The sequence below is a fragment of the Pyrus communis genome, chromosome 8, assembly GCF_963583255.1.
Source record: "Pyrus communis chromosome 8, drPyrComm1.1, whole genome shotgun sequence".
In the NCBI taxonomy this organism is placed as follows: domain Eukaryota; kingdom Viridiplantae; phylum Streptophyta; class Magnoliopsida; order Rosales; family Rosaceae; genus Pyrus; species Pyrus communis.
Window position 1 is genome coordinate 3,311,721 of NC_084810.1, and position 10,671 is coordinate 3,322,391.

Sequence of the window (10,671 nt, forward strand, 5' to 3'; positions counted from 1 at the left end):
TGATTTTTTTATTTTTATTATAATCGATGTTATTATTAATAATCTAAGCCACCCTAGGAGACACAATAGATTAAAGAGAAAAGTCATATTCATCAGACAATCTGACTCTTAAAATTAGTCAATTTAGGACGTCTGTCATCTTCTTTTGTTTGCCATACAACTCCTCTTATAGAACTTCTTCCTTTTCTGCATTCAGGTTTATCTTCTCTTCTTTGATATGTGATTTTCTTTTTTACCTAATCTTTTGGGTTTTCCTTTCTGTTTTACAGCTTATCTTGCAGGTAACCTTTTAGGTTTTATTTTAGATGGAATTGACTCTATGTCCTCCTTTATTACTTGTATTTTCTTTTCCAAGAAGGGTAAGATTTATATCCCCTTCTTTTCCTATATTTTCTTTTTTCAAGAAGGGTAAGGTTTATGCCCTTCTCTTTTTTTGTATTTTAATTTTGTTGTTTTATGAGGGATAAAGTTTATGTCTCCCCTAACTAGGTATAATTTCTTTTTCTGTATCAATAAAATTATCTCGTACCATCGAATTTTTTATTTTATTTTTTAAAAAGGAAAAACTTTAAAAAAGTCGTGCACGAAATTAAGTGCATGTCTACATTTAGCTAAAGCAAATGAATATCACAGAGTGACAGAAGGCTAAATAAATGTAGTTCGAAATTAATCTTACACGACTTTGACTTCTTCACTGACGCTCAATCAAAGGCAAAGCTTGCTTGGTTGGTTGGCATATGAATCTGATCAATTGTCTATTCAGCTGAGATCAAGCACTATATTCCGGACGTACCCCAAACCCAAGTCAATCAGAAACTTAAAAAATTAAAAATTAAGAAGCTCTGTCTGCTTTTGGGAGTAAAAACCTGTAAATTTGGAATTACATGCCCCTCCGCTAATGGTTTCTTACTTTTTTTTTTTTTTTAATTACTTCTCACGCACTATTTTAGTTTTCGATCATCAAATCAAGATGAATTAAAAAATATCAAAAAACATAAATTAACAAAAGTACGTGATAAGTATAAAGAAGTGTATGGATAACACACAATTTCTTAAATACTACTGAAAATAAAATGTAATTAAAAGGGTAGATATTCATTATAAAATAAAAACTATAACATAAACAATGGAACCAATTGTGGTAAATGAAAAAAACGAAAGACACGAAGTCTTCATCTGTATTTACTTTGAATTTAAGATATTCAATGAATTGACTGAGAGTGAGGATTCCATGCCAATTGAAATAAGTTGTTAGGAAATATTCATAATGGAAATAATGAATTTAAAATAATGATGGAGATATAATTTGAAAATAAGTTTTATTAAAAAACTTACTTGATGACTTACAATTGACTAACAAAATTTAATGAACAACTGGATAGTGGTGCTCGTAGGCGTCCTTCTTCTGTTGTTTTTTTTTTTTTTTTTTTTTTTTTTTGTTTTTAGAATGAAAGTGTTTACAGTATTTGATTTCATTGAATACAATGTGAAGTGTGAACTTAAAGAAAATTTGAACTAAGGAAAAGATGTAGAAATCAACTTGCTTTCTTTGTCTTCAGAGTCTTCCTTTTATAGACTTGGAAAATGAGACTTGAATGATTGAGTTCTTTATTGTTGAAGCACATGATGGAAGATGACTTGCTTTTACTATTGATGAATAGTGAACTTGTAGGAAAATTGCTGCTTTTACTATAGAACGTGCTGAGTGATTCTTGCTGACTGATTGAATCCTTGCTTTTCCATGCGAATAATGACTAAATGCTTCACATGGTGACTTCAAATGATGACTGAAGCTTCACATGGTGATTGACATAGTGACTTACTGTGTTCACATGACTTGACTTGATGATTCACATGGCTTTATGCAAATGGGTCTTGAGAATCTTGGTAGTCGGCCCACTTGGTGCTTTGATTGATTAGCTTTACTAGTTGCTGTGAAAATGCATCTAAAGATTCGGAGGAAGTTTCATCTTCATATTTTAACTTTATTTGTAACTGGGCTGCTTATGATTGTAACTGTGTCGTTTAAGCGAGAAGTTTTTGTCCAAGGTCTTCAATTTCTGCAGCTTTGTGCTTTGATTTTGATGACTTGGAAGACTTTGACTTTCCTTTGATTGAGGAGGATAGAGAGATGTCTGATAATGGTTATGTTTCGATAACTAGTGGTGGTTCAATAGAAAATTCACTAAGAATATGTTTAATGCTTCTTTGCTGGTTGAATTTATCCCACCATTTGGTTGCATTTATCCTCACTCTCAATCAATTTATTATTTCCATTATAAATATTTTCATAACAACTTATTTCAATTGGCATAAAATCCTCATTCTCAGTCAATTTATGAAATCGTGATCAAGGATTTTGTGCCAATTGAAATGAGTTATCATGAAAATATTCATAATGGAAATAATGAATTTAAAATAATGATGGAGATGTAATTTGAAAATAAATTTTATTGCAAAACTTACTTGATGACTTACAATTTACTGACAAAATTTACTGAAAGAACTGATGGTGGTGCTTGGAGGCATCCTTCTTCTTTTTCCTAGAATGAAAGTGTTTACAATATTTGATTTCTTTGAATATAGTGTGAACTTAAAGAAAATTTGAATTGAGGAAAAGATGTGAAAATTAACTTTCTTTCTTTGTCTTTAGGGTTTTCCCTTTATAGACTTGGAAAATGAGACTTGAATGATTGAGTTCTTTACTGTTGAAGCACGGGATGGAAAATGACTTATTTTTACTGTTGATGAATAGTGAACTTATAGAAATAATTGTTGCTTTTACTGTAGAATGTGCTAAGTGATTCTTGCTGACTGATTGGATCCTTACTTTTCCGTGCGAATAATGGTTAAATGCTTCGCATGGTGACTTCAAATGATGACTGAATTTTCACATGGTGACTGACATAGTGACTTACTGTGCTCACATGGCTTGACTTGATGATTCACATGGCTTTATGCAAATAGGTCTTGAGAATCTTGGTAGTCGACCCACCTAATGCTTTGACAAATTAACTTTCCTGGTTGCTGCGAAGATGCATCTGAAGATTCAGAGGAAGTTTCATCTTCTTCATCTTTAGATTTTAATTGTAATTGTAACTAGGCTGCTTGTGACTGTAACTATGCCGCTTGAGCAAGAAGTTTCTGTCCAAGATCTTCAATTTCTGTAGTTTTGTGCTTTGATTTTGATGACTTGGAAAACTTTGACTTTCCTTTGAGTGAGGAGGATGAAGAGATGTCTAATAATAAATGTGTTTCGATTACTGGTTGTGTTCACTGGGAAATTCACTACGAACTCGTTCATTGATTCTTTGCTGGTTAAATTTATCACATCATTTGACTAATCTGAGTTTATGGACTTCTTCATTATCTGCTTTATACCCTCATTTTAAAATCCATAGAACTTTATATTTGGCCATTAAAATTAAAAGAATAGGTATTTTCTTGTTAAACTGACTCTTGTCGAACCTTGATTGAAAATGGTTGATTTTGTGCATGAGCGATTTTGGGATGAGACTGGTTGTTGGGCCATGAACTGACTACCACTTGGAGAACTAAGCTAGGAATATTGGTTGAAATTTCTTGTCAAAATTGATAAATCGTGAGTGACTGAAATCCTCTTTCTGATATAGGAAAATGTTGGTCCATGCATTGATGTAATCATAATAATTGTATTGGATATTGGGTGGTTAGGTGTGAAGGGACTTGTGTTTGTAAATGAGGATTCCCCATTCCTTTTCTGACGTGATTTTTCCAATTTGTAAATTATGATAAAGGTGTTGTTTTCATCTGTGTGGCTGGTGATGGGTTTAATGGTCATTTACTTGGTTTTAAAGATAATGCTTTTGTAAAATTTAAGGGTTTTGTATGACTTTTCCGTCTGGTAGTAGAAATTTGGAAGAAACCAAAACTTGGCTAACTTTGATGGTGTTGGGTTTGGAATAAGATCTGGAGGGTAACTGAACAAATATTCACTAGATGATTTTGGAATGTAAGGGGAGGTTTGACTATCATTGATCATTAGTTGAGATAGTTTTACTGAGCTTTTGATGGGATCATAAGGTTTGACTAAGCCTGACTGATAATTTGGTCGAAATTTCACTACGATAGGACCTAAGGGAGTGAAACTGTTTACTGAACTGCTGGCTGAGTAAGATACAATGCTTGACTCTTGTTTAACTGATTCTTTTTTATTGGGTTGAGAAAGGCAGGAAGCCTTATTTGATCAGGATATCTCCTGACATTTTGTCCTTGCATAAACTTTCTTGTTAGGAAATCAAGAATGCAATTTTGGCTGTTTTTTATGTATTCGATTTCGAAATAAAAAAATACTTAACATTAACTGCCATCGTGCAAAAATTTGTTTTGATGCAATATTTTGAACATCTTTTTGTAAAACATGTTTTGCGCTTTTGCAATTGACTCTTGCTATAAAAAATTTGGTTTAACAAATCATCTTGAAATTTTGATATGTATAGTACTATACATAATATTTCTTTTTTAATAGTACTATAATTACTTTGAGATAAATTCCAAACTCCTGAATAGAACCGAACAATTTGTTCAGGAGAATTGAGATAAGTTGAATGTTCAAGAATACCCACGTAACCAATATCAGAGACATTAGTTTTAACAATTTTGAATGAGTTAGCTATAGGAATACCAAGATAAGGTAATGTTTTGACATGAGAATTGATTTGTATGACTATGGAAGTATGAATAGGAGACTAAGATGTGGGATTAGTCTTGAGCCAGTCAAATAATGGTTTGCATTGTTTTCTCAATTTTGGGAAGAATTCTGCAACATAATTTATCGATCCTAGAAATCTCTGAAGTTGGGTTTTGTCAGTGATTTCGTTTAGGAATTTATCTGCAAACTGGATGACTCTGTCTATAGGTTGGATTGTTGATTGATGGATGTTGTATCCTAAAATCCTTATGTTGGTATGGAACAATTTTATTTTTGTGGACGAAACAACTAATCCGTTTGACTTAAGTATTTTGGTGACCATGTTTAAATGTTTCCAATGTTCATCAATTGACTTTGAATAAATGAGAACATCATCTATGTAGACAATAGAAAAGTGATTGTATTGGCTGAATAATTCATTCATTATGCTTTGGAATTCACTGGGTGCATTTTTCAGGCTGAATGGCATTACATTCCATTCATAATGGTTGAAAGGGAGTGACCAATGATGTTTTGTATTTTTCATCTTCATGAATTTGAATTTGCCAGAAGCCCGATTTCATGTCAAATTTTGAAAAGATTACTGCTTGACTTTGTGAAATCCCGTTCCTGGATTTCCCTGTTATAATCTACATATTCGTATTATTGAGATTTTATATTATTTTTCAAAAATTTATTTTAATTTGTTTGAATTTAGATTTTTTATTAAACTAGTTACGAAAAGTGAAGTTTGGAAATTTTTTATTTAAAACTTGTAGGCATTTCGAGGTCATATATCTTTGGATAAAACTCGATCTCACGAACGCATAGTCGTAAACCGTTTGTGAAACGAAGCTATAACAAAGAAATTAGAGACGTTTTGGTATTTAAAAAAAAATAAGGGAGTGGATGCTGCCAGGTGGCGGCGAGAAAGAGAAGAAGATAAGGTTGCGTGAGAGAAAAGGAGGGGAGGAGTAACCAATGGAAGAAGGAGAAGAGGGGAGAAGAGAGACCCAAGATGGGTCATTTTTGACCCGCGAACCCCCATTTTTGACCCGGCCATATCTCCTTCATCCGACTTCCGTTTTGGGTGATCTTGGTGTCCATGGAAAGCTCTTGATGAATCCTACATCTATGTAGTGTTAGATTTCTAATTTTCTTTTGCATTTTTCCAGGTCGAAGCCACAAAGTGCCAAGGGTTTTCTGGCGAGTTTTCTCATTTTACAGTGATTCCGACAATGATTACCGTCTATCACCACCACCAATAGACTCCTGTCAACCCCTGGAGCAAGGCCCAAGCATTGGATGTGGCGTCAAAGTTCGTTTTGGTGATGAATTGAGGAACACCCATTTCTAAGGTTTCCGGCGGATTTGGATGAAATTGAGACACTTCCCATCCGAATTGGACTTGGCTACATGTATGAAAATTGCTCCCCTCACTGAGATATACTTGCCTCTAAAATTTGGTAATTTTTGGAAATTGTTGAATTTTCCGACGAGTCGGGGTGGCCGACTGCCACCGGCGGCGGGCCGATGATGCTTTTCTAAGTCCAATTTAGATGTTCTGAATTTGTATTTGATATTTGTATGACGTGGTTTGATTGTTTGAACCTAATTTCATTATGATACATTACTTGATCAAAATATGAATCGATGATCCGATCGTCAGATCGCGATGAAATTTTAGTATGTTGTTATAGAGGCATAATGTGGATTTTAGAAGATTACTGATCCAAAATTTGATGTGCGGATCTTTCGGATCAAATTACGTAGTGATGGGGATCTCATCGTTGGTCGGAAGTTGACTTTTGGTCAATGGGTATTGAACCATTTAAATTACTAAAATTAGTATTACTAGAGAATCAATGAGGCTTTGCGGACTTGTTTTGGTGAGTGACTTTCATATATGTGATATGGTTATTACCCTGTTTTCTTATATGAGTATCCTTTATGAATATGACATGGTTTTATAAACGTGTTTTCTATTAAAATGTGATTTTTATAATTGGTCATCGATCCATTTTTGTCAAATGTGATATGATTCATGGATTGGAATTATTTGTGAAAAAGTGATTTGAAGTGCATATTGAAATGTTTGTTAAACATGAGGGCTAGTGGATGACCATTACCCTAGTATCACGGGGTTAGGTGACATGGAGTTTGCACCATGTAGCAGTGGTACATGGATGGTCCTGCTTGGTTAATTCGCGTTGGGGGACCATACTATTAATGGATCGTGCTTGGTTAATCCGCGTTGGGCAATCCTTATGGCCATTTATACTTAGGGGTGATCATGCTAGGTTAATCCGTGCTGGGTGATCACTGCCTAACAGTTCTGTAGGTGTGACTCTGCTTAGTTAATCCGCGTTAAGGGGTCACTACCTACTTGGTTATCTTGACCCTTCTTGGTTAATCCGTGTTGGGGGCCATACTATATATGGATCGTGATTGGTTAATCCGCATTGGGCGATCTTTATGGCCATGTATGCTTAGGAGTGATCATGTTTGGTTAATCTGTTTTAGGTGATCACTTCCTAACAGCTGTAGGAGTGACTCTGCTTGGTTAATTCGTGTTGGGGGGTCACTGCCTACTTAGTTACTCTTTCAAGGGTGGCTCTGCTTGGTTAATGTGCTTTGGGGGGTCACTTCCTGTTTGGTTACTCATGTAGGCTTCGGCTAAACTACGTCCCTCTAGCCCTAGTTTTTAATGTACATATGAACGATGGTTTTCGAGAATCTTGTGGTTTGAATTATAAGAGTCGTTGGATGTCTGGGTGACTCATTCGAAGTTTTCAATGACTTGATTATGATTTCATAAAGCATGATTCTATACTTGATGTTTATAGATTGTAATCGATGGTTTGTTTTTATTGAATATTACATACTTGTATTATTGTCACTCACCCGAGCTTTGCAACTTATTCAAGTTCTAATTTGCCCAGTGCACCATTTCCATGATGTAGGCACTAATTTTACATGCGACAACCAAGAAACCGTTTGATATTTTGGTTCCGTTAAGTAGTCCAGAACCCAATGTGGTTGGACTCCGTTGAGTGGTCCGGAATCATTACTCTTGCATATTTCCAAAAAGTTAGTCTAGAACCCTAGATTCGAGTGAATGGGAATTATCCACATTAGATTTGCCATGTTGTTACTCAAAATCCAAGTAAGGAATTATATAGAGTTCTTAATTAAATTCGTGAAATGATATGTTATCGTATTGATTGATTAACGTAGTTAAATGTTAAGATCATGCATCATTGATCCATGAATGGATTAATTGACAGGATTGTGGAATGACGTTGGATATGATTGTTATTATTATGATTATTTTAGTTGATCGGTGTGGCTTGCTAATAATATTGTGCTTCGTTAGTTATTGGATATGTTACATGTTGTGGATTGAGGTATCATGTTGAAAACATAGTGATTTATATGATGGATGGAATGGAAACCTTGAATGTCATGTGGGTTTGTTATGTAGCCCTGAACCTAGTAATTTCACGTCGTTAAGTTCTAATAATTGATTGAGGAATGCTATGCTTTTTTATTTGAATGTACTATGATAAACGTCGAAGTGTAATGAATGGTGAACTACGAATGACTTGATCCCTATTAAGGGTACGTAGGCAGTCTAACGAGGAGGTTAGATGCAGCCATAAAGTATACCAAAAAAAAAAAAAAAATCACTACTCAATTGGAGGCTTGAGCGTGCCTGGTACATATTTTGGAGGTGAGGTTTGTTAGATATACGGACACTTGGTGAAGTCACATGTCGATCCTGGACGTATGTCGGGATCGGGGCGTGACAGACTTAATCTTTTTGTTAAATCTCTTTTATTGGGGACTGGATACCTTATCCATTCTAAGACTTGATTGAATGGTTTATAATTAATGAGTAATCTTGGAGTACCTCATTCTAATTCAATATTTTTCTGGACATAAAAAGCAGGGCATGACCAATGTGACTTACTTTTCCTGATTATTCCTTTATTGAGTAATTTGGTAATTTCATTTTTACAAAATTCCATAGTTTCTTGACTCATTTGGATTGGTCTATCTTTTGTGGGTATTTTCCTTTCATCGAAATCTTTGATGTAAGGAAGTTTGACTATATGTTGTTTCCTATGCCAAAAGGCATTAGGAATGTCTGAACATATTTCTCCAACAAGTTTTTGTTGAAAAGAATTAATTCTTTGTTGTAAGGGTCTATTATTTAATTGTTCTTCAATTCTTTTGTAATTTATTTCCTCTTTTAAATAACTGAGGTGTTGTGTTTTTCTTTCAATTACATTGATTGTTTTTGACATATTGTTTTTCTTTAACTAGTTTATTGAGTTTTGTTCTAGAAGAGAACTTAAATTTTACTTCTTGACCCATAGCAATGATAGAAATTCCATCATAATGTATGTAAAATGATACAGTAGGTCTATAAAAGGAAGTCCCAAAATGATATGGTCTGATATGTTTTTTTATCAAAACAAGAGACGTTTTAAAACAAACTTTGTCTTGACAAATGTGTGCTTTTGGTATTTCATAATTTAATTGCAGCAGGGAATGACTGGCAGAACTAAGGATTTCTGTTGATTTGTGAAAGTTTTTGGTTGAAATTATTCATTCTTGAATATAACTCAAATCTGCTCTTGAATCGATTAGGGCAATTGTTTCTATCTAGAAATATTGAATGATTATTTTGACTTTTGAATACCATTTTCTGATTCTAATTTTGTTAAGTAACCTTAAGATTAAACTTTTGGTTGAACCCTTATCATTTTCTTCATGGTTGTTCATCAGAAGAGGAAGAAGTTGATTAATTGTTTTGTTTAAATTCTTGTTCAATTAATTTTTGTGTTTGAATGAAGCTGAGATGTGATTTAATTTCTTGATTGTCTGTTTTAAGGATTTGTATTTCTTACTTTTTTTTTTTTTTTACTTCATATTGTAAATCTTTAACTGCAATTTCCTTCTTTGACTTATTAAACCTTTCTAAGGTTGTACTGAGACATATTCCACTTTGAGGAGTTGGCTTCTGACTTGTGATGGCTTTTTCTTGACTTAGTAATTTCTTTAATTTTTTTCAAGTAATGGGATTTTAATTCTGGATCATCGATTTTACTAATTAACTCAATAAACAAGCATTCTTCTTCTTCTTGTTTGTTTAAGACTGAAATTGTTTCACAATAATTATCTCTGCATCCCATGTTTATGTCTAGGGAGTTAGAGCTACTTGAGTGGTTTGACTCTAAGGAGTTAGAATTGAACTCTTGTTCATTTTCCCTCTGGTCTGTGTCTTTCAATTCTAGCACTTGGATTTTCAATTTATCTTCAATCTTTTTGACTTTGCATTTGTTGGCATAGTGGCCAAACTTACCACATTTATAGTAATTACCCTTGTTTTGATCTTTGGAATAATTTTTATTAAATGATTTTTTTTCTTCCAATTTTTGTGAGGTTTGCTTTTACCATAGAATTTATTGGTGTTAAATTTTTTTTCTTTTGTTGTACTTGTCATACTTGTGATACCTTTTAATTGGGTATTTACCGGGATATCTTTCTATTCTTTTCTTGTTATTGGAAAGGGTAATAAGGGGTAAACCATATTGTTCACAAAATGTTCCTAACTCATATTTGGCTATGGATTTATCTTTGTTGAATTGTTTTGTTATTTTTATATCAATACACATTTTTAATCCTTCCTTATGGATAATATTAATAATATTTCTGTAAGTAAGGGTATTATATGATATGTTACCTTCTTCATTGACTAAAACTTGACTGATTTTGTGTGCAAATAAGTTTGGTAACTCATTTATGAAATTTTCTTTCCAGAATGATTCTTTACTGTCTTCTCTAAGCATTACTCTAGACATGAAAACATCTTTGTACCTCTTAAAATCGCTTAAGGTGGGGGCATCTTAGATTACTCAGTGATATGTTTTTTCCACCAGGAATGTAACATTCCTGTAAATCCAGTGACTAAGAGATCAACAACTTCTGGTTGA